Here is a 21997-nt window from a genome sequence, read left to right as displayed (position 1 = left end):
CAAGTTATTGCTACAAATGGGTTTCTGTTCTGATCCTTTTTTGTTTGCCTCACATATCCTTTCTCTTCCACCCCATTCTGCTTCACCCTCCCTCTCTCTCATCACAGACAAGAAAAATGCCACCTCCCATAGGATCCACTCCAAACCCTGTTTCCCGAATGATCAGCGCCTTCCCCCATCGCAATCAAAAAAGCACTTTCTATTCCGTCTTGATGACACACTGGTTTTGACACTTGGATAGCTCTTAGTAATTCTGCAATGTGCTTGGGCTATTTGTGAGCACCTGTGTATTTCCTTTATAGATTATAAACATCTAAAGAACAGGGTTAACCCAGGAGTCAAGTAAATAGTTAAATATTATTTTGACAATGGCTGTAATAGTGGACATTTGAAAGGAATACACCTCAGTATTTGGAAATTGAAATAATTTTCTAGATCCTGGCATTTCTGGACTTCCAACAGCCCACCCTTTTTTAAAATTGTGAGGACACTATTTTACTATAAAGGTCTGCCCAGACCCTCTCTAATACACCTGTGTAAATGCCACGCGCATGTGAGCATGCGACAGTGTGTGTGTGCACGCCTGTGCAGTGGTAATCAACCATAGTGCCCGGGTATGAAAACAGAAAATACATCAATTGACCTCCAAGCTTCTTTCATCCCAGTTCTTAACATCTCAATCTCTTGAGTGCTGAGGCTTATTTTGTTTAAGATGCTTTTGGACTCTTCTGAGTGCAACGCAATCTCCTTCCAGCACAGCGGACCGAGGAGAGGTGAGGGGAGAGTTTTGAGGGTGGGCATATTGATCCTACGCTTGCTGAATTAAAAATGAGCCAACTGAGCAATTTCCAGGTTGCAACACAGACGGAGCCGGAGTCTGGGTTGAGGTTGGAGGAGCCGTTAGGACGCAGGGATGCAACAGGATTTGGGAGAAGGGGAGAGAAGGCAAGGCCACTTCTAGGGGGCTTTGATTTTTTTTTTATCCTGGCAGCTTCCCGAGCCAGATTTCAAACGTGAAGCCAACTGAAGCACTGCCTTACACTAATTGGAAGGGGAAGGGAGTGACTCATATTACACCAGCTCGCTCTTCCCTCTCGGCAACTGCTAACTTGTAGCTTTAAAAGGAAGTGACATGGGTGGGGAGAGACGTCAGCTGAGGACCACTTTTTTTTTTTTTTTCTTCCTGAAGGGTCCACCCCATGGGTGGAGTCTCGCTTTTTCTTTCCAGTGTTGGCTGACTTACAGCTCTTATAAACTAGTGGCAATTTCTGAACCCAGCCGGCTCCGTCTCAGCTTCTGGTTTCTAAGTCCATGTGCCAAAGGCTGCCAGGAAGGAGGTATGTGGTCCTGGTGCCGTTCGCAGGCACCTTCCCCGCTGGGTGTGGCTGATGTTTGCATTCCTCTTCCTATCATATTTTTCTCTCCTGGGCTGGATTTCCTTAGGACTTCTGGAAGGGGTAGGCTCCGGGGGAGGGGGAGTGCAAGGCGGGCGGGGGAAAGGTGCAGGGGGCGCCTGGAGGGAGGCGAAGAGAGGCTCTGCTGGTACAAAAGGATCCTCGCTTTGTGCTGGGCCGGGTGAGCGTCCCTTTCTGGGCTGTGATTTCAAGCTGCTGTTCCTGGCTTCATTTACCCACCCACCCAGCCCCCTCCCGGGGCTAAAGCATTTTCTCTGCTATAGACGAAGCTGGGCGGGGGGTGGTGATGGGGGGAATGTGCCTATTACATATTGCTCTCTTTTGTGTCATGCAACATGTTCTTCCGTCGCTGACGTTTCTATGGCAACCACAAAAATACTACACAATATGCAGCCCCGATATACATTGATTTATTTGTATTTCGTGTCTAGTTTGCAGCTTTCTGCTCTGCTTCTTGCTTTGGTTTGCTAAAATCCAGCATGGCTTGTGGCTACCCCTCCTCACTTTCATTTTGGTTTTTCCCTATCACAGGAGGGGTGGGGGAGGGGAGTTGTCAAGGAAACAGGCATTGGTAATTACCTCTCTATTTACCTAATTTTCGGCCTATGAATTTCTCCATATCGAGGAATTAAAAAAGGAATGCTTTGATGTTTATGTAAGTCTTCAGTGTCTGGTCTTTTTTTAGAAAACCTAAACACTTCTCAAGATACGATATTGATCCTGTGGTCAAGCTAAGGGGGAATTAATTCCTTACAGGAGGTGAGGTCATTGAAATAAAGTTTTAGAGAGCATTGGAGAATTCGCACTGATAAATGTGATATTGCCTGCCCAGGTTTGCCTAAAAGCTTAAATATTTAAAAGACGGGTCTTTGCTCTCATCTGCACTTATTTAGCTCCAAATCTTAAGTTCAACAAGTATGAGTAACAAATTAACTGCCCGGCAGGATTCTCCGTTTTTCGTTTTCGTGCATTGTTCTTAGAAGGATTAGCCATGCTATTCACTCTCTTCAAGGTGAGGGTTGCTAGACTTTTTCAAAACTGTGGAAGGATTAACTCATCTGTGACTAGTCAACCACTCTCAGTTGGAAAAAAAAGTATCTTGAGAGAAGGGAGAATGTGTGTGTTTGTGTGTGTGTGTGTGTGTGTGTGTGTTTAGGGAAATGGGGGGCGGGCAGGGAGAACAGGGCACATCTTGAGTTCTACGTTAAAAGGATTCCATTTTCTGAATGTTCTCTATGGGGAGAAAAATTGATATTCAGAAAAAATATGAAATGAGAAAATTATTATCTTCTTAGTAATAAGCAAAGTTAATTATAATTAGAATCAAATAACACATCTCTTAGAAAGACATAGTCCTATGTCTTAACAGTCCACTTAACAGGTACCAGCTAAACTGATGCTTTTATTCAGTACGTCTAAGGAAGTGTTTGATAAGGGATACCATTCTTCTGATGGGCATCCCAAATAATTAGCCTTTATAAAATAGATAAGTAGTAATCCCATTCTTGACTCTTAAAATTATCTATAATTTAAGATAAACATGTGTGAAGGTCACTTAGCCCTCATACCTTCCGGCTGCTAAAGCCAAAATCATTACTTATAAACCTTGAGCAACCTGCCATGTGGAGGGAGGAAGAACGGGTGGTTTCAGTGAGGTTCTGTTTGCTGTGATCCTTATCTAAATATGCTATCATCTATGTCTTATCAAATCTGCTATAAATCCAGAGGTCCTAAGTAATTCAGGTAGAAAAGTTACCTGAAAATGGGGCAAAATAGCATGGTACAAAACAAACTAGAGCTACGTGGAGTTAAAGACGAGAACTATTTAAAGGGCATAACACATAGAAAAGTATTACTAAAAAGAATGTGACACTCATTTTGAAAAGCACATATTAGTACACAGAGAAACGGTTGGCTTGTGAGTGTTTGATGTTTGCAAAGAATTCTGAAAAGCAGCCAGGCTGAAATTACTGTTTTTCTTGCCTGAAAATGGTCCTCAAGGGCAGATTGCCACATGACCTTCCAAAGCAGATTGACAGCATGTAAGTCAAAGTCTGCGATGTCAGTTCTCTTGAGTTTCCAGATTCAAAATTTCACAGCAAAAAGCCTAATGGAATCGAATTCAAAGGAAAAAGCAAGACTTCCTCGGAAGCACAGCCAAAACAAAAACAACAAAAAACCCAAACCCAATAAACAAACAAAACACTGTCTGATATTCAGATGCTGAGTAGAGGTTAAAACAGTTAGCAGCTTTGGCCTGGGGAAGGTAAGTGGAGCTGTGAGTATAAAGTAAATGTAGGGTCCCATGGAAGAGGCTGACAGAGGTGACACCCAGAGGGTGAGTCAGTCGTCATTTTATTGGGATTTCACTGTCTGCAAGGCTCTGCTGTGAAATTGGTGAAGAAGGCAGCAGTTGTAGTCTGTGCTCTCAAGTTTAAAATCCACCAAACGGGTGGCGAAAAGAGAAGAGCACCCAGCTGGAAGGAAGGGGGAGGCAACAGCCAGTCAAGGAGATGCAATTAGTATGAGAAGAATACTAGTGGGAGAGTCGTCATCCTGCTGCTGAAGCTTTAGAGGAGAGGAGGCAGACGGTTCAAGGGAAGAAGGAGAGGGTGTCCTAGGTAGCAAAGGTGGATGGTAAGAAATGGATCATGGTTCAGGGTTCTTAACTCCAAGAAGGGAGAAGTCAGTCTTTAGTATAGAAGTAGAGCAGGTATACTCGGTGCTGGTTGGAAGCATAAGTAGATGTAAATTTGGGGACAGAAGTTTTTCTCAATCAGGAAAAGAAAGACTGTTAGAAGAAAGACTGAACAGAAGGCAGAATCCTTCCTAATCCAATACTTTTTTAGCTTCAACTTAACAACAAAAGGCCAGACTTACACTAGACTTTAAACAGGTACGAAACTGGGGAAGAGGGAACCAGGAACTTACCCAGAATGTCATCTTCATAATTCCTGCCATTGCCATTGTTTTAAATTATTGGATGCTCAAATGAGGGTTTGGTAAATGTCACACATTTTGTGCAGTCTCCTTTATTATGGAAAGGAAGTCTGATGGTTATGGGACAAAGCCGCATTCACATTTTGTTTTTTTTTTGAGATGAAGTCTTGCTCTGTCGCCCAGGCTGGAGTGCAATGGTGTGATCTCGGCTCATCGCAACCTCTCCCTCCTGGGTTCAAGTGATTCTCCTGCCTCAGCCTCCCGAGTAGCTGGGATCACAGGCGTGTGGCACCACGCCCAGCTAATTTATTTTTTATTTCTTTGTATTTTTAGTAGAGATAGAATTTCACTATATTGGCCAGGCTGGTCTCGAACTCCTGACCTCAGGTGATCCACCTGCCTCGGCCTCCCAGAGTGCTGGGATTACAGGCGCGAGCCACTGCGCCCGGCCCACATTCACATTTCTGAATGGTGTTTGACATCTAAATCTTTGGAGAAACGCCTTTCATCACTCATATTTTGAAATATAATCATAATAATCATGTAACATTTCCTAGAGCTTCGGCAACTCAAATTCATTATTCTTTGTGTGAGAATCAGTTTGGTAAGGAGGCGCTGGAACTCTGAAATCTGGCTTCATGCATGGGCTTCAGAAGGTCTGCAATCGCTGCCAGGCTGTAGGAAAGAAGAAGCTTAAAGCATGAACTCTTACTTCAACAGCTGTTTATTATGTGTTTAATAGGCGTCAGGTCCCACAGATGCAACTGTGAGCAAAACAAGATACAGTTTAAATAGTTATAGTTTTCAAATGGGTTTACAAGGGAAACCCCATAACTGGCAGATACCCATTTTCTTCTAATGACTGAATAAGAGGAAATATCTTAAAAGGAGTATACTTTTTTTTAACATTATCATGGAACAATCCATCAACCTGTCGTCTTTTCCTTGGCACACTCTTGCTCCACAAAGATTTCCCATCGTTTTCATTGTTTGTCGTTATCTTGTTTCTCCGATCTAATTTGCTCTACTTCTTCCTTTGATCCTAAGTCCTACCTTTTAGTCACCATTCCTTCATCCATTCACACATACATGATACATCCATCTGTCTGCTATCCACCCCCAATCCCTTCATTTATTCAACAAATAGTGTTGAGTATCATGTCTCAGGCACTATATATTATAGATACAGCAATAAACGGGAAAGTGGTTTTTCCTTAAAGAAGCTTAAGAACTATCAGGAAGACAATGTGGAAACAGCCCCTAAACCATGGGGGTATGACTTTTTTTGGGGGGTGAGCAGAGTCTCGCTCTGTCACCCAAGTGGAGTGCAGTGGCACCATCATGGCTCACTGCAACCTCTAACTCCTAAGCTCAAGCAGTCCTCCTGCCTCAGCCCCTCTCCCCCAGCAGCTGGGACTGCAGGCCTGAGCCACCGCGCCTGCCCTGGGGGTATTACTTCTAATAGAAGCATTTATTGGCTAATGAAACAGGATACTTCTTTCATTGAACAATTTTATAAATTGTTCACACACAGCATAAACTGTGCTGGGCAGGGAGGGATCAAGTGGTTAGCTGTTGACTGTTGTCCATTTTATATATTTTTTGTATCTTCCATGCTGGTTGAGCATAAGGATGGTAAACATTTGTTAATTAACTAAATGGGAAGAGTGGAATTTCTAACGCTGGAGACACAGAGGAAGAGAAGGCTTGTGTATTCTCTTTCTCAAAGAACAAGCTGAGAGAGAGAATCTCTCAAGGTTCCCATTCATAGTGAATTACTCATAGATTTCCAGGTGACAACAGCTACCCCACATTGACTCGAAGTATAGCATTTTAAAAAAGAAAAACTACCTGTGTCCAATTACATACCCATTAGTTCACTGAATGTCCTCATGTTCTTTGGAGCTGATTTCCCATAATACACGGCAAGTCTCTGTCTTGTTCTGATAAAAACAAGTGGGTTTCAACCCCCTACAGCTTTCTTAATAGTAACAGCAGTGCATCCAGAAACTAGTGGAGGCTCTAGAGACCCAACACGAACAGTGTTGAGACCTTGTTGCAGCACTTTCTCTGTGTTTTCTGATGTCATGAAACTCTTCTTAGTAGAATTATTTTCCCCCACTTAAGTTCCACCGTCAGCCTGGAAATTATATGGGCAACATGACAAAGTTTCTCTGGAAAACCACACTCCTCTGCTTGGCTGACCTTGGGAGAAAACATTTAGCAAGTTCTTCTTTTTCTTGGTTATTTTAAACTCAGATGATACCAGCATGAAGCTGTTCCTAATAACTCTGGTTGCCACGGGCATCTCTGCTCTGTTTAGGTTAAACATCGTAACTACTTCATGGTCATTTCTGTGTGGGATCCTCCAAGACGAGAGGTGCGTTTTGAATTTTATGTTAGTTTGAAGCCAGACACTAAAATTCCTGTAAGGAGAGGGGAACAACACACACCAGGGCCTGTTGGAGAGTGGGGTGAGGGGAGGGAACTTTGAGGATGGGTCAGTAGGTGCAGCAAACCATCATGGCACGCACATACCTATGTAACAAACCTGCACATTCTGCACGTGTATCCCGTTTTTATTTTTATAGAAGAAAAAAAAAATTCCTGTAGGAGGTGATGCCTCAGTCTAGGATATGCCAGGTAACCTGCAGAGGTCATTAGACACTGAGGTGACTGGCTGACCTACAGGATATGCGAGAATGATGACAGCCTGCCTTCACTGAGGGCCTCCTATGGGCCAGTACATGGACTTCACATTTATTAACTCATTTTAGCCTCATAACAAAGCTAGCATGTGAAAACTCTCATCACGCTCCATTTTACAGAGAGAGAAAGTAAAGATGAGGGAGATTAAGCAACTCAGCTAGGTCATAAGAAGGAGCAGAGCTGAGATGTGAACCCAGATCATCTGGGCTCTGCTTTCCCCTGTACCTTCATACCTTGCCATGGCATATTCCACAATCTATCTCCCATGCCCAGTGCAGAGCCTGGCACGTAACAGATGTGTAGGAAATTTATTTTTTAGTTTTGTTTAAAATGTGAAAAGTGAAACTGGTCTTTCTTTTAAGAGGCCAGTCTCACTTTGTTGCTCAAGCTGGCCTTGAATTCCTGGGCTCAAGCAATCCTCCTGCTTCAGCTTCCCAAGTAGCTGGGACTACAGGTGTGTACTACCATACCCAGCTAATATTTTTCTTTTCTTTTTTTTTTTGAGACAGAGTTTTGTTCTTGTTGCCCAGGCTGGAGTGCAATGGCGCAGTCTCGGCTCACTGCAACCTCTGCCTCCTGGATTCAAGCGATTCTCCTGCCTCAGCCTCCTGAGTAGCTGGGACTATAGGGGTGTGCCACCACACCTGGCTAATTTTTTTGTGTGTGTATTTTTAGTAGAGACAGGGTTTCTCCATGTTGGCCGGGCTGGTCTCGAACTCCTGACCTCAAGCAATCCGCCCAGTGTGGCCTCCCAAAGTGCGAGGATTACAGATATCAGCCACTGTGCCCGTCCCCCAGCTAATATTTTTCAAATAATGAACAAATCTCTACCGTGTAGACCTTTGCATGCCTTTCATCCCAGTTGTTAAGAGCAGCAAAATTACTGCAAGAAAGAGTAGTATTTTAGAACTTGGAGAAAAACTAACAGCAGTACTTTATAAGACAAGCTACTATAGTTTTCAGGGAGTGTTGTTTTTATTGTGGTTTTGCCAGAGATGGTGGAAGAAGGGAAAGGGCCTTGTGATTAAAACCATCTGAGTGACAATGCAGTACATACATTAAATTAAAGATGAACTCTTCTCAAAACCAATGTTTAACCAAGGATAGAACTTGACTGAGCAGCTGCTCTCAAGGACACCTGTGGTGGCTGCTCTCAGAGTTCCCAAGGTGGTGGGTGGATGGAGTCAGAGGCTTTCTGTTCTTCAGTGGACTTTCCACAAATCCACCACTGAGTTTAAAGGCAGATTATTATCTGCAAAGACCCTGCCAGTGCTTATCTTAGATGAACTATGAAATGAGAATGGGAGACTTGAATTGATCCTGGAGTGAAATTTGGTCTCTTGCCCATCTCCATGGGCTCCTTGTGAGCTGTCAGTCTTCTGTGGGTAGAGGTTAACCGAGGCGGATGAAATTTTAAGGAACTATCTGTCTATGCAAGCACATCTTCTTCCCAGGATACTGCAGCCATCAGCAGACAATCAATGCAATCATCTCAGACTGTGTCCTGCCTCCCAGGAGTAAGTCATTGGGCTCATTTCTTTTCTTGTCTCTTTTCTGCTGGGGGAAGGGCAGGTTGCAAGGCGGATGGTGAGCAGATTCTTCGGCCTCTTGTGTGGGTAGCCTGCATAGGAACCATTTCTATGCCTGTGAGTCCATTTCTAGCATCTGCCTCCAGCCTCTGCTTTCATGACGCTCTCCCATCACCCCATTCATTCTTCATAAAACAGTCACTCTTTCTAGATGCACAATTACATTCCATGACAATGATTGCAGTCCTCTCTTCATAACTGCACTGGGTGCTCATTGATGGCATGGAGGTATAATCGCATCGTCTGTAGCATAGAGCAGAGTACCCAGCACTGAATATGTGTTGTGGCCTAGAGAAGAGATGGGCACAAGAAGTCAGGTCATCAGGGTTGCCTCATCACTGGCCTCCTGGCCAGGGCCTCAAGGGTGACATTCCTTGAGGGCGAGGTGTTTCGCAATCTGGATGTTGAGATTTTGGGCCCATTAATCCTTTTTTGTGGAAGAGGTCAACCTGTGCAGGATGCTCAGCCACATTCCTGGCCTCTAACTGTTAGATGCCAGGAGTAGTCACCCCACTCCTACTTGTGACAGCCAAAAATCCCCTAGAGGGACAAACTTGCCCACAACTGAGAACCACTCACTGCTTGAGGGGGAATTCCTGGCTCTGTCAGGTACACTCAGGAATCCGGTTGGTCCGATCAAAGCAAACCCATTTCTGAGGACTAATAGGGTCCCAACCAAAGTGGCAATTCATTAATTTAAATGAAGAAATACTTTACATAGGAATTGAAAAATAATAGTAAACGAACTTAAAAGTAGACACGTGGCCGTAAAGTATTCAAATATTTACTGCTTTCTGCCCTGATAAGTCTGCGTGGGGGTCATGCTGTCACCAAGGCAGCCCGGGGCAGTGAGGAACTGGGCCAGGCTTGGTGGTCTGATAGGACCCCTTCCACACCCAGATCTGTGCAGACAAGCCCTCCTCGTTCCCCTCCCCACCCACCAGCTAAGGGAGCCTCCTTTTCCAAACCTCCCTGGAGTGAACAGATTAACATATCTCAAGAACAAATTGAGAGAGGCACTCACAAACCTGCTCCCACCTGGGGATTTCATTACTGTTTCCTTGACCTTCACTAATCCAGCACCCAGTCCAGCAGTGGGTACTAATCAGCACCCAGTCCAGCAGTGGGTACTAATCAGCACCCAGTCCAGCAGTGGGTACTAATCAGCACCCAGTCCAGCAGTGGGTACTAATCAGCACCCAGTCCAGCAGTGGGTACTAATCCAGCACCCAGTCCAGCAGTGGGTGCTAATCCAGCACCCAGTCCAGCAGTGGGTACTAATCAGCACCCAGTCCAGCAGTGGGTACTAATCAGCACCCAGTCCAGCAGTGGGTACTAATCCAGCACCCAGTCCAGCAGTGGGTACTAATCCAGCACCCAGTCCAGCAGTGGGTGCTAATCAGCACCCAGTCCAGCAGTGGGTGCTAATCCAGCACCCAGTCCAGCAGTGGGTGCTAATCCAGCACCCAGTCCAGCAGTGGGTGCTAATCAGCACCCAGTCCAGCAGTGGGTACTAATCAGCACCCAGTCCAGCAGTGGGTACTAATCCAGCACCCAGTCCAGCAGTGGGTACTAATCCAGCACCCAGTCCAGCAGTGGGTGCTAATCCACCACCCAGTCCAGCAGTGGGTACTAGTCCACCACCCAGGTCTCACTAGTATTAATTTGCCTCCTAGCATCCATCACCACAGTTGCTGGTATTTCAAGCCTTTCTTTCCCTTTCCGTCCCTGGTGCTTCTCACTTAACAGGAGGGGCCACTTTTACTTCCTTCCCAGGACCAGCACCCTGCCCTGCCTGAAGTTAGGCTTCAGCTCCCCAGCCCTGGGGGACCCTAGGGGTCCCATAACTAGTCCTGGGGGACCTTAGGGGTTCCATGACTGCTGTGTCCCTCCCTTTTATCTTCCTATCTCCCTTCTCCCTTCTCGCTTTCAGGGTCTCAAAGGTCGACAGAAGTGGGGTCAGTTATTCCAACTCCCCACCCAACTCCAGAATCCCCTTTCAGCGTTTCTTAGGGAACCCGTGCATTCAGCCCACGGGAATACAAAGAGGAAGCCGACCCTGCGAGTGCCTTTGAGGAGCCTGCTGCCCAGAGGGCGAGACGGAAGCCTCAGTGACGGGTTCCCACGCAGTAGATAAGACTCACAGGGCAGGGACGCGCGGGCACAGCAGGGGGAACGCCTCACCACCCCTGCCCAGTCTGGGCTTCCTGAAATACTTCCTAGAGAAGAACGGCCCCCACGTTAGGTCTGGAAGTGGGGAGTATTGGTCCCAGTGTGCACGCTTCTCAGGGAGTGCCAGAGACCAGAGGAGTGGGCCGGTGGGCGAGGTGGGACAGGGCGGGAGGCTGGAGGAATGAGGTGGGCTGGCGTGGCAGGAAGCAGGCAGAGGCTGGGTGTCCTGCAGCTCTGGGAGGGGAGGCGCAGATGAGGCAGAGGTCTGAAAGCCAGCAGGGTTTGGTAACTTGTTGTATGGAGGGTGTCTTTGACGCCCTGAGATAGTAAATATAGGGGGAAAAAAGGTCACTTTCCAATCATATTCTTCCCAAATGGTCACTTATCATATTACACCTTATAAGGTAATCATTTATGTACTTTGTAATCAACATGTGTTATGCAGCACTTACTAGAAGCTGTCTGCTTTGTATAGCATCTCATTTCAGCTTGCCCCCAGCCCTGTGGGTTGCCAATTATTTTCTCTAATCTAATTTGAAACTGAGGCACAGAGAGGTTAACTAACTCTCCCAAAGCCCCAGAGCTAGCAATGCCTGAGCACACTGTTACTAAATATTGTAACAGAATCACATGGACTTGCATTTCATATTCTTGCCTTTCCTGAAATTTTCCTGAATTTTCTTTTAGGGTGAAAAGACTTCTCATTGTTTCAAAATGTGCAGAAACTTCCCATCACAGCCCCCCAAATCATGTGGAAATCTGGAAGTTACTTAAGACCAGATGATGTAATGAAGATGTTGTGGTATCACTAAAATCCTCATTTGGCCTCCATCTCTAGAAGAATAATAGGGTTAAAGTTTGAGAGGAAGTGGGGGGAGAGGACCAGAGAGATATTTTAAATGTGCCTAATTCTTTTAATTATTTATATTCATTCCAATTTTTGCCACATTAGGACTTATCTCCTGCTTTCCATTCCTTCTGTCTTCCCCAGTGGCTGAACTGTTGTCTTTTTCTTGTTTGTTTTTGTTTTTCGAGAGAGTCTCGCTCTGTTGCCCAGGCCAGAGTGCAGTGGCATGATCTTGGTTCACTGCAACCTCTGCCTCCAGGATTCAAGCAATTCTCCTGCCTGAGCCTCCCCAGTAACTGGGATTACAGGTGCCTGCCACCACACCCAGCTAATTTTTTGTATTTTTAGTAGAGACAGGGTTTCACCATGTTGGCCAGGCTGGGATTACAGGCGTGAACTACCGCGCCCAGCCTGTTGTTTGTCTTTTTAAAGAGAGCCTGGTCTATTCAGCAGCTTCTATATAGCTTTCCTCACCAGGGAAAATGCACCTTCCTTAAGCATCCAAGGTGGCTGGGAATCTCGGTGGTGGGGTGGGGTGGGGCAGGCAGGTGTGAGAAACACCCCGCTCACCGCCGCCGAGAATATGTCTGCCTTTGCTCTTTTTCCTTCTCTGTCTCTCCTAATGGTCTGATGGGTGGATGGAGGGTGGCTTGGGTCTGTCTCCTCTGCCTCTGGTCACTGACCTTCGTGGGCCTTCCCTCGCTTTCTCTGGAATAGCCCAGGGCTTGCTTTGCTCCTCCTGGCCTCTCTTTCTCTGTCATTCCCTGGAGACAAGGACTGGCCGCCTCAGCTCTCACGGCTTGCTGGCATCTTTCATCAGCACTGTTTATGACATTATCCTCATGTTCTCCTAGAGGTTTTTTTCACTGGAGTTATCTTTTGAACTCGAAACAAAAGAGGCATGTGAAATATGCCAGTTCAAGTCCCAAGAAGCTACCCAAAGGGTGCCCCTCGCTATGAGGGTCTCACTCCCCCGTGAGACTGAAGAATAATTGGACCCAAACCTTCTGAGCAAAGAAGAAGTGGAGTAGAGCTTGTGGTGGGTCAGAAGGGGAGAACTCAGCCCCTAACAGCCCCAGTAAGCCTGTGTTTTTACAATAAGATGTGGAAGGAGGAACTCTGGGCTGGGGACTTTGCCCAGGGACAAGCAAACCAAGTTTTATTTGCTATGAGAGAATAATGAGGAGGGGAAAAAAAAAAGGAATGAGCTAGTATAGAGCCAGCTGTGGAAGAGTTTGGGGTTTGGGGAGCTCACACACAGCAGTGGGAAGCAGCCCCTGTGTGGCGGGGACAGACGCGGCAGCTGGCCACCGTGGCTGCAGCTCCATCACGCTTCTCAGGTCCTGGCAGCAGAGTCTAACCCATGTTCTCAACATTGCCTGCACATGAGGATCACCTAGGAAGCATTTTAAAAAGGCCTCCCTGGGCCCCACCTTGAACCAACAAATTCAGGTTCATTTTTTTTTTTTTTAAGTTCTATAAATGATTATGGGCTGAGAGGACTGGAACCTCAGGATAGAAGGAGGGTGGCTAGCAAGAAGAGGGTGACTTTGAAAAAAAGAAACCCCAGAGCCAGGACCCAGGCCGTGGTGATGGCACAGTGATGATAATGATGACCACAGCGACATTTAAGCTGATGTACCAGGCAAAGGTCTACGGATAATCCTTGCCACAAGCCCTCGACTAGGAACTCTTCTTATCTCCACTTCACAGATGGGGAGCCTGGGGGTCAGCAGTCTTCCCAGGGCTGCACAGCTCATACAGGCAAACTGGGTCTCTGGCCCAGGAGCCCCTACCCAGGTGTGAAGGTCAATGGCTGTTCACTCTCCAGCCTCTTTGAATATGCAGCATTCACAGCTCTGTGCTAGGAAAACGCAGTCAGAAGCCGAAGGTCCACTCATAAAGAAAGAGAAAAGGAATAAAGAGGGCAAAACCAGGCAGAGGAAACCCCCTTACAAACGCGTATTCCTAGAAAAGAGGTAGAGCTCAATTACTGACTTGTCCCATGTCAAATGTAGTTTACAAACACTACATGATTAGTTGGATTTGTGGAAGGTGAAATATCCCTCCTTTGGCTTTGTTAATGATGATGCCTTACCGTGTCGCAGGGTAGCAGCTACATCCCTCTGACAGGTCCCATCATGAGTCAGCCATGAGCCAGGCGTTTCCCTGGAGCAGTGTGGTGGATGTGACTGACCATTCAGTTCATTCATTCTATGGATATTTATTAACCACCTCTCATGCCAGGTCTGTGCTGGGAGCTGTGGATATGATGGTGAAAGACACTTAGCTCCTCAGGAAGCCTGCTTTGTGGGATGGCAGATATACACACAAAGGGAAATAGCACTTGTCAATATCATGTGGCCCAGGACTGTGCTGGGTCTCTTCTGTTGTTTGTCTCATGGACTCGTGCAGTGAGTGAGTGGCCACATTTTGTGACAGTGAGCTCCATGGCTAATAGAGAAAGGGCCGTGAGAAACAGGGAAAGATGCACCTGACTGTTCAGCGGGAGGCAGGGAGGAGAAGGAGCTGGCTTAAGCAGGGTTTGGAAGGATAAACACATGTTTGGCAAGTCAACAGTGGGAGAAAAGGGGGAGGGAAGGGCATCAGGCAGGTGGAACGGAATACACGAGCTCGGAGCACCAGAGTGAGCCCTGCTCAGGAAATTCTAGAAGGCGAAGACGTGGTTCAGTGTGCACTCCTCTAAGGAGATTTCCTGACGTCCTCATGGCCCTGCCTGGTGAAATCAGGTGTCCTAACCCTGACGTTTATTTATTTTTTCTTTTTTTTGAGACAGGCTCTCACTTTGTCACCCAGGCTGGAACGCAGTGCCTCAAACACAGCTCACTTCAACCTTGGCCTCCCTGGCTCAAGTGACCCACCTGCCTCAGCCCTCCCCAAGTAGCTGGGGCTACGGGTACACACCACCACACCCAGCTAATGTTTGTATTTTGTGTAGAGAGGTTGTTTTGCCATGTTGCCCAGGCTGAATCCTGTTTTTTTTTGTTTTTTTTTTTTTGAGATGTCTGCTTTTGTGGCCCAGACTGGAGTGCAGTGGCGCAATCTTGGCTCACTGCAACCTCCGCCTCCCAGGTTCAAGCGATTCTCCTGCCTGCCTCAGCCTCCTGAGTAGCTAGGACTGCAGGTGTGTGCCACCATGCCTGGTTAATTTTTAGTAGAGATAGGGTTTCACCATGTTGGCCAGGCTGAACTCAAACATCTGACCTCAAGTGATCTGCCTGCCTCAGCCTCCCAAAGTGCTGGGATTACAGGTGTGAGCCACTGTGCCAGGCCTGGCTTTTTATTTTCAAACCACGCTGCACATTCCAGGAGAGTAGCAGTTAGTCTTGGACTCTACAACTTGAATTTCTTATCTTGCTTTCCTGCAGTTTGACAAGCTCCTTAGGACTGGTCAGTGTTCATTCATTCCCCAGGCTGGTTCTTTCGTGAACGCTGTCTGCAGGAATGAAAGGCGTCGCCTATGGAAAGGGCTAAGAGAAAGTGGACGCTCCCGTGTGCGGTGGGAGTAATGGCCCCTCCGTCATCCTAGCAGTTCACTGAAGCCTGAAGCAGTGAGAGGCTGCTGGATCCCACTGTGCTTTTGTTAAAGCCCTGTCCCCACATGCTGTTCTTGGCTTGTTATAATGGCATGCAGTTCACTTCCAGAGACTCCCCAGCCCTGAACATGTATAGCGCCAGGCGAATGGAAGTTTCCTCCAGTGCAACTCCTGGATGGGTCTGAGAAGAGAGGCAAGAACCAGGGTGTGACTCAATGGTGAACTTACGACTCGGCCCTGGGGGTGCAGCGTGCACATAGATACCATCGAGCTAGGTGCTGACATTGTAAATAGTGGACCCCTGTCCAGAAGACTTTCATTTTCTTTCGGCAGTTCTTAACTCTCTTCCTGAGTCGGTCACATTTGAGGAGTTGCCCTGTTGGTAAGCCCAAGGTGCCACTGAGCCAGAGAGTCCTCCTGGGCATGTGAACTGTTCGGTGACCTGGGACCCCACAGTTGGGGTAAGGCTCTGCTCTCCCTTGTTGAAATTCTTGATAGTTTTTGAAAAAGGAACCCCACATTCTCATTTTGACCAGGCCTGGCAAATGATGTAGCCTTTCCTGCATTGAGTATAGAGTTAGTGAGTTTTCACACGTGCTGGTAGTGTGGCGCACGTGTGAAAACTCACTAACTCAAGACTCAACCAACTCCAGACTGCCCTGCAAAAGACCGGGTGGCTCTACAAAACTCCGTGATCACCAGCAACTCAAAGCATACGCGTGGTGGACAGCCAAGGCCATATTAGGACTATCTCAGTATGGAAAGGATGATTGGTGCTGTTAAAGCTTCACGGGTGCAGAGATCTGTTATACAGCATTGTGACCATAACTAAGAATAATTTGTATTTAAACATTGCTAAAAGAATAGATTTTAAACTTTCTCATCACAAGAAAAATAAGTATGGGAAATGATCGATACTTTAGCGAGCTTCATTTAATCATTTCACAATGTAAACATGTATCATAACATTATGTTGTACACCATAAATATGTACCATTTTTATTTGTCAATTGAAAAAAATTTAAGGCCGGGTGTGGTGGCTCATGCCTGTAATCCCGGCACTTTGGGAGGCTGAGGCGGGAGGATCACTTGAGGTCAGGAGTTTGATACCAGCCTTGCCTACATGGTGAAACCCTGTCTCTACTAAAAATACAAAAAATTAGCTGGGCCTGGTGGCGGGCACCTGTAATCCCAGCTACTTGGGAGGCTGAGGCATGAGAATCTCTTGAACCTGGGAGGTGGGGGTTGCAGTGAGCCTAGATTGCACCACTGCACTCCAGCCTGGGCGATAGAGTGAGACTCATTCTCAAAAAAAAAAAAAAAAAAAAAAAAAAAAGTAATGCTTGTGGTAAAATAGTCCCCAAGGCTTTCACATCTAGCCATGTGATTAAACTTTCAACCAAGTCTTGCTACAACCTGGCTTGAATAATGACTCTCTGTGGATGGCGTTTCTGTGTTTTTTGGGGGGAGTGGGGTGGGGAGAAGAAATAAGAACCATCTCCCAACATATATAGGTGGTGAAGTCCAAGGCTGAAGTTGCCCCAGGTAAGAGAACTCTCCTGTTTTCTAGGACTGTGAGAGGTTATTGCTCTCTTGTGTCAATTTTAGTTATGTTTTTTCTTTCTGTATTTTGCTTGTCTTATGATTCAAGACATGAACATAAATACACATTTGAAAATTTCCACCGAGGTGGAAGTTTATAGATCCAGAGAAGATAACTTTGTACAAAACAAAAGTCTAAAAATGGTTGTTGGATACTCTCAGATATTTGGAGAATCTGCCAACCCGTTTGCGGGAAATTTGTTTTCAAATGAGAAAGGACAGAACAGCCTGAAGATGGGAGTGCAGTCATTTTGAGTTATTTCAGTTATAGCAGCCAAGGGAAGTCACTTTTTAGGGAAGAGAATGGACATAGAGTTTTTATCTCTGAACTGCCACTCTCAGTCTTTGAGGTCTCATGGAGGAAGAAAAGTATCGTAAGACTGGAGATAAGTAAAATTCTCTGTTTTTAAAAGTTGGGAAGTATAAATACTAGAACTTTCATTCTGGCATGCAGGAGTTTTTTCCTTCCAAGTGTCTTAACGTAGGAAGTAATAAATGATCCCATGGAGCCAGCATGTGTGCACCGAAACGAAATCATGTTGAGTTAACCTCACTTATTTCATTGGGACCGTTACTGGGTGAGTCAGTTGAGAAAGTGCCAGAACAAGGGTGATACTGTAAAGTAAACATTTGACAGACTGCATCACCACATCCTTGTGTATATGATGGTGGCCTGGGGACTGGGACCAGGTGGGTTCATAGCTAATGGAACAACAGAATAAGCTTGTATTTACTTCCATATGAAATAGAAGGCGGGACTAACGCTGTCTTTTCTTTTTTTCTGTTTCTCATCTTTTTCTCCTTCTTGTCCACATTCCTTTTTAATTTCCATGAAGAAAATTAATTTAAATTGACTTCTTATATTTCAAGAACCCTTTGATCATTTTTTTGATGTTGGATTTCAGCAGTTTTAAAAACTTCTGTCTTCATTTAATTTTTTAACGGCATTACTGAGATATAATTTACATACCATAAATTCACCCATTTTAAGGGTATAGTTCAATGAGTTTTGGTAAATTTGGTGTTGTGTAACCATCACCAAAATCCAGCTTAGAACGCCTCTCTCATCCCAAAAGTCTCCTCATGCCCACAGGATCCATCCTCACATGTGTCTGTAGCCCAGGCAATCAGTGATCCAGTTTCTGTGTCTGTAATTTGGCCTTTGTATATAGGTATTGCCTATCAGTGGGATAATTCACTATGTATTGTTCTGTGTCTGGCTCTATTTATTTAGCATAATATGCTTGAGGTCCACCCATGGCGTGCATGGAGCCGGGTCTGGTTCCTTCTTGTTAGTGGTCTTCCGTCCTGTGGCTGTACCATCTCTTGCTTCTTCATTCACCGGGTGATGGATATTTGGAATGTTTTAGCATTCATCTAATTTTAAGTTTACTACTTTTATCCTGTTCCAAAGTACATGTTAGAAACAAGTGCTGTTTTCATTGCCACTTTACCCCCATCTCCAACATCTCATTTAGGGCACAGGAAAATTCTTAGTAAGGACTTAGAGGAAAAGTGAAGACCGCCGCCTCCACGCCCACTGGCTAAGGTGGCTGGTCTGCAGGGAGATCGCAACAGGCGTCTCCAACGTGATGCCAAAGGCTGGCTTTTGGGAAAGTGGAAACTCTCCCAGACCTAAAACTGGAGAAAAGGGCACATCCATTCTTGATGCCTGTCTTGTGGGCTTACTCGTCTCCTAGGCAGAATGCATGAAAATTTCAGTGTTGCCAAACTGATGAACCCATTTCTTTCCCTTCAATTATTTATCTCCCCACTGATTTCATTAATTAATGAAGCTTTTGGCAATCCATCAGATTTCCTTTCGGGAACCCTCTTTGTCAGTGTCGACTGTGTACAGGCTGCAGGGACCGACGGAGCCATCAGACGCCGTCTCTGCCTCCCGAGCCTGCTCCAGGGAGGACGTGTCAGCTCCGCTCTGTGGCTATCAGAGGAAGCTGGTTTCATAGCACGAGTGTCATGTCTGTCACGTATTTCAGCCCTGAAACTTCTCCCCACATTTCATGTGAACACAGCAAACGTGTTCATCCATGACACCCGGCAGAGAGCAGCGCTGGTGGTGAGGAACATCAGCAGAGCATTTAATCTCAGCTTTTCAAAGCAGCCTCACAGGAAGGAGAAGAAAATATTTGATCCACTGAAGGCTTTCCCCTGATCTTAGGCACAAAGCCTAATTCTTCTAGATGGTGGCGGTCGCTGCCATCACCATGCGTGCCTGGGGTTGATTTCCTCTTGCCTGGGAAACTTAGGGTGTTAGCCAGGTTTTCGTATCCTTCCAGCTTTGCCCATTGCCTGTACTCAGGATCCAGGGTAAGGGCCAGTCCTACTTATGGACCAGTCTCCAAGACCATTCCAGTTGAGGGGGGTCTGTTTTACTTCCTGCAAGTGCTGTGGTGGGCAGTAACATCCTGCCAACGGGCCTGGCCTGGACACCTTGCCTGCCTGGGTGAGGGCGGAGTGGCTTTTTCCTGCAGGCTGAAACTCCCTGACTCCTTTCTGCGGCTCATTTCCTTCATCTAAACAGCATGTCCCTCTATGTGTTGACATGGCTGTGTGGACTGAAGTCTGACTGTGCTTATGTTTCGTCTTCTGTGGGGCCAGTGTTTTTTTCTTTTCTTTTTTTTTTTTTTGAGACGGAGTCTTGCTTTGTCTCCCAGGCTGGAGTGCAGTGGCCGGATCTCGGCTCACTGCAAGCTCCACCTCCCGGGTTTACGCCATTCTCCTGCCTCAGCCTCCTGAGTAGCTGGGACTACAGGCGCCCACCACCATGCCCGGCTAATTTTTTGTATTTTTAGTAGAGATGGGGTTTCACCGTGTTAGCCAGGGTGGTCTCGATCTCCTGACCTCATGATCCACCCGCCTCGGCCTCCCAAAGTGCTGGGATTACAGGCGTGAGCCACCGCGCCCGGCCGCCAGTGGTTTTTTTTTTTCCTTTGTTTTTACATACGGCTTTATTGAGATATAATTTACATACCATAAAATTCACCCATTGCAAGTGTGCAGTGCAATGGCTTTTTGTATATTCATGGTTGTGCAACCATCACCACTATCTACTTTGAGAGCATTTTTAGCACCTCAGAGAGAAACCGTACATATCAGCAGTCACTCACCCGACCTGCCCCCTCCAGCCCTAGACAACGGCAAGTTCACTTTCTGTCTCCACGCATGGGCCTAGTCCGTACCTTTCATATAAACGGAATCGTACCGTATGTGGTGTTTTGTGACGGGTTTCTTTCATATAACATGTTTTTGAGGTTCATCCGTGTTGTAGCATGTATCAGTAATTCATTCATTCTTTCTTGTGGCTGGAGAATATTCCATTTTATGGATATACTGTATTGTATTTATCCACGCATCAGTTGATGAACACTGAGGCTGTTTCGGCCTTTGGTTATTGAGAGCAATGCTGTCGTGAACTTGGGTGTACAAGATTTTGTGTGGATGTGTGTTTTCATTTCTCCTCAGTAGATTCCTAGGAGTAGAGTTTCTGGGTCATATGGTAACTCTAACATCAGAAGAGCTACAGCTGGATGTGTTTCATTCACTTCCCAAAATCTTCTCTGAAGCGAAAGAAGCAATGGTATTTTACAGAGGGGTCTCGGACTTTCAAATCCAAGTTGCTTTGCTCTTTGGACCTACGTCAAGTTATTATCATAGAGCTAATGAAGGAGAACTGGATGTGTGAGATATTACAGGGAATGATGAAGTAGCTGGGAGCAGGGCCCTGCGGTGGTGATGATCTGGAGTTTTTCACAGGGAACCAGGGCCTGTCCAGACTTAGTGTATCTTTGCTTCAGAAGGGCTGCGTAACCGTGTCTGGCTCTGCAATGGCCTTGGAATGATAAGAACAGCTTGCCGGGTGTGTTCTGCAGTTTGAGGCTTTTTCTTAGGGAAGTCAGGGCTGACTTTTGTGAGCCCAGGCACTGGATTTCTGGAGCTCTCCAGCCTTGCCAGGATTTGCTTTCTTAGAAAACAGGAAGTCCTGTGAAGACAATGATGTGAAACCTAAACACACTGGCTTTTAGTATTGAATCCATTTTTGTTCTCTAAATTGAGTCAGTATTTACAGATCTTTGAGAATTAAATGAATGTTAAAGCTTAGAACCAAGGATTAACAGAGGAAGTTGTAAGTAGCCTCAGTAAATCTAAGGATTTGCTAACCCATGCTGCTTTCCATGAGAAGGACTGAGTGGAATGGAAGCTGGAGGGTTTGTAAGAAGGCATTTTCTCCTCGATTTCCCAATACTTAGTTATTTCTTACTGTAAGCAGAGGAGTGAAAGGATGTAAAGAACATGGCCATGAGAAAAGATCACCAGGGCCACGCGGTGGAGGCTCTATAAATATTAGCTGAACGAGTTGTATCTAAATGTATATACGTATGTGAATCACTTAATATTTTTTAGTATTTCTAATTGTTCATCTTACTTTATGCCCTCAATAGTGTTATCAGTTAGGCTGATGTGAATGACAGGAAGAAGCTGAGGATCAGAGAAGGTAGGGACCTGAGCAGGTTAGTGACCAAAGAAAATAAGTCATATGACTTCCCTGAGCCTCTATTTTCTTAGCTGTACAATGGGTCTACTATTAAGTCACAGAGCTTTTTCAATATCAAGTGACATATGTTAACATACTCACGTGATCTTAAAAAATGCAGTAGAAAAGTTTTTCTTTTTAAAAAAAGTTAAATATATTAACCAAGTGGTTAATACTCTTGGTAGAATAATTAGAAAATACAGAGAAGCGTAAGGAAGAAAATGAGTATTTCCTATTATCTCACTAACCCCAAATATCCACCTGAAGTGTGAATTGTCCAACCATTTTAAAAAGCAATTTGTTAATATATAGTAAAATCAGAGGTGTGCATGTCAGAATGAGGCAGCAGTTCCAAGTCCAGTGTTCATTACTGCATTGTCTGTAGCACTGAAAACAAACTGGGAGTAATGTGAATGTCCGTCAATATGGGAATAGATTAATTTTGGGGTAGTCATCCAAAACAATACTCTTTGCAATTAAAATAACTAAAACTAGATATGTAACATTTCAAAATCGCAGTGTTGAATGTAGAAAGGAGCTCACGAAAGGATTCAAACATTACAAATTGCACATTGTTTGTGAATACATATGTTAAATAATATAGTAAAAGAATA

At 45.5% G+C, this 21997-nt stretch overlaps 1 protein-coding gene across 4 annotated transcripts in view; it reads left to right on the top strand.

Annotated features, from left to right (window-relative positions):
- The first annotated feature begins 1178 nt into the window (after window positions 1-1178).
- Window positions 1179-21997, top strand: part of AGPAT4 (1-acylglycerol-3-phosphate O-acyltransferase 4) — a 140601-nt gene continuing 119782 nt past the window's right edge. For 2 of the 4 annotated variants that reach the window (XM_009242417.4, XM_024247915.3), the window contains exon 1: window positions 1179-1337. The gene's annotated coding sequence lies outside the window, so the exon portion shown is untranslated. 4 annotated transcript variants of the gene reach the window in all.

Source organism: Pongo abelii, chromosome 5, assembly GCF_028885655.2.
Source record: "Pongo abelii isolate AG06213 chromosome 5, NHGRI_mPonAbe1-v2.0_pri, whole genome shotgun sequence".
NCBI classification, from domain to species: domain Eukaryota; kingdom Metazoa; phylum Chordata; class Mammalia; order Primates; family Hominidae; genus Pongo; species Pongo abelii.
The sequence above is the reverse complement of the archived record's forward strand: the minus strand, read 5'-3'. Positions and strand labels throughout refer to the sequence as shown.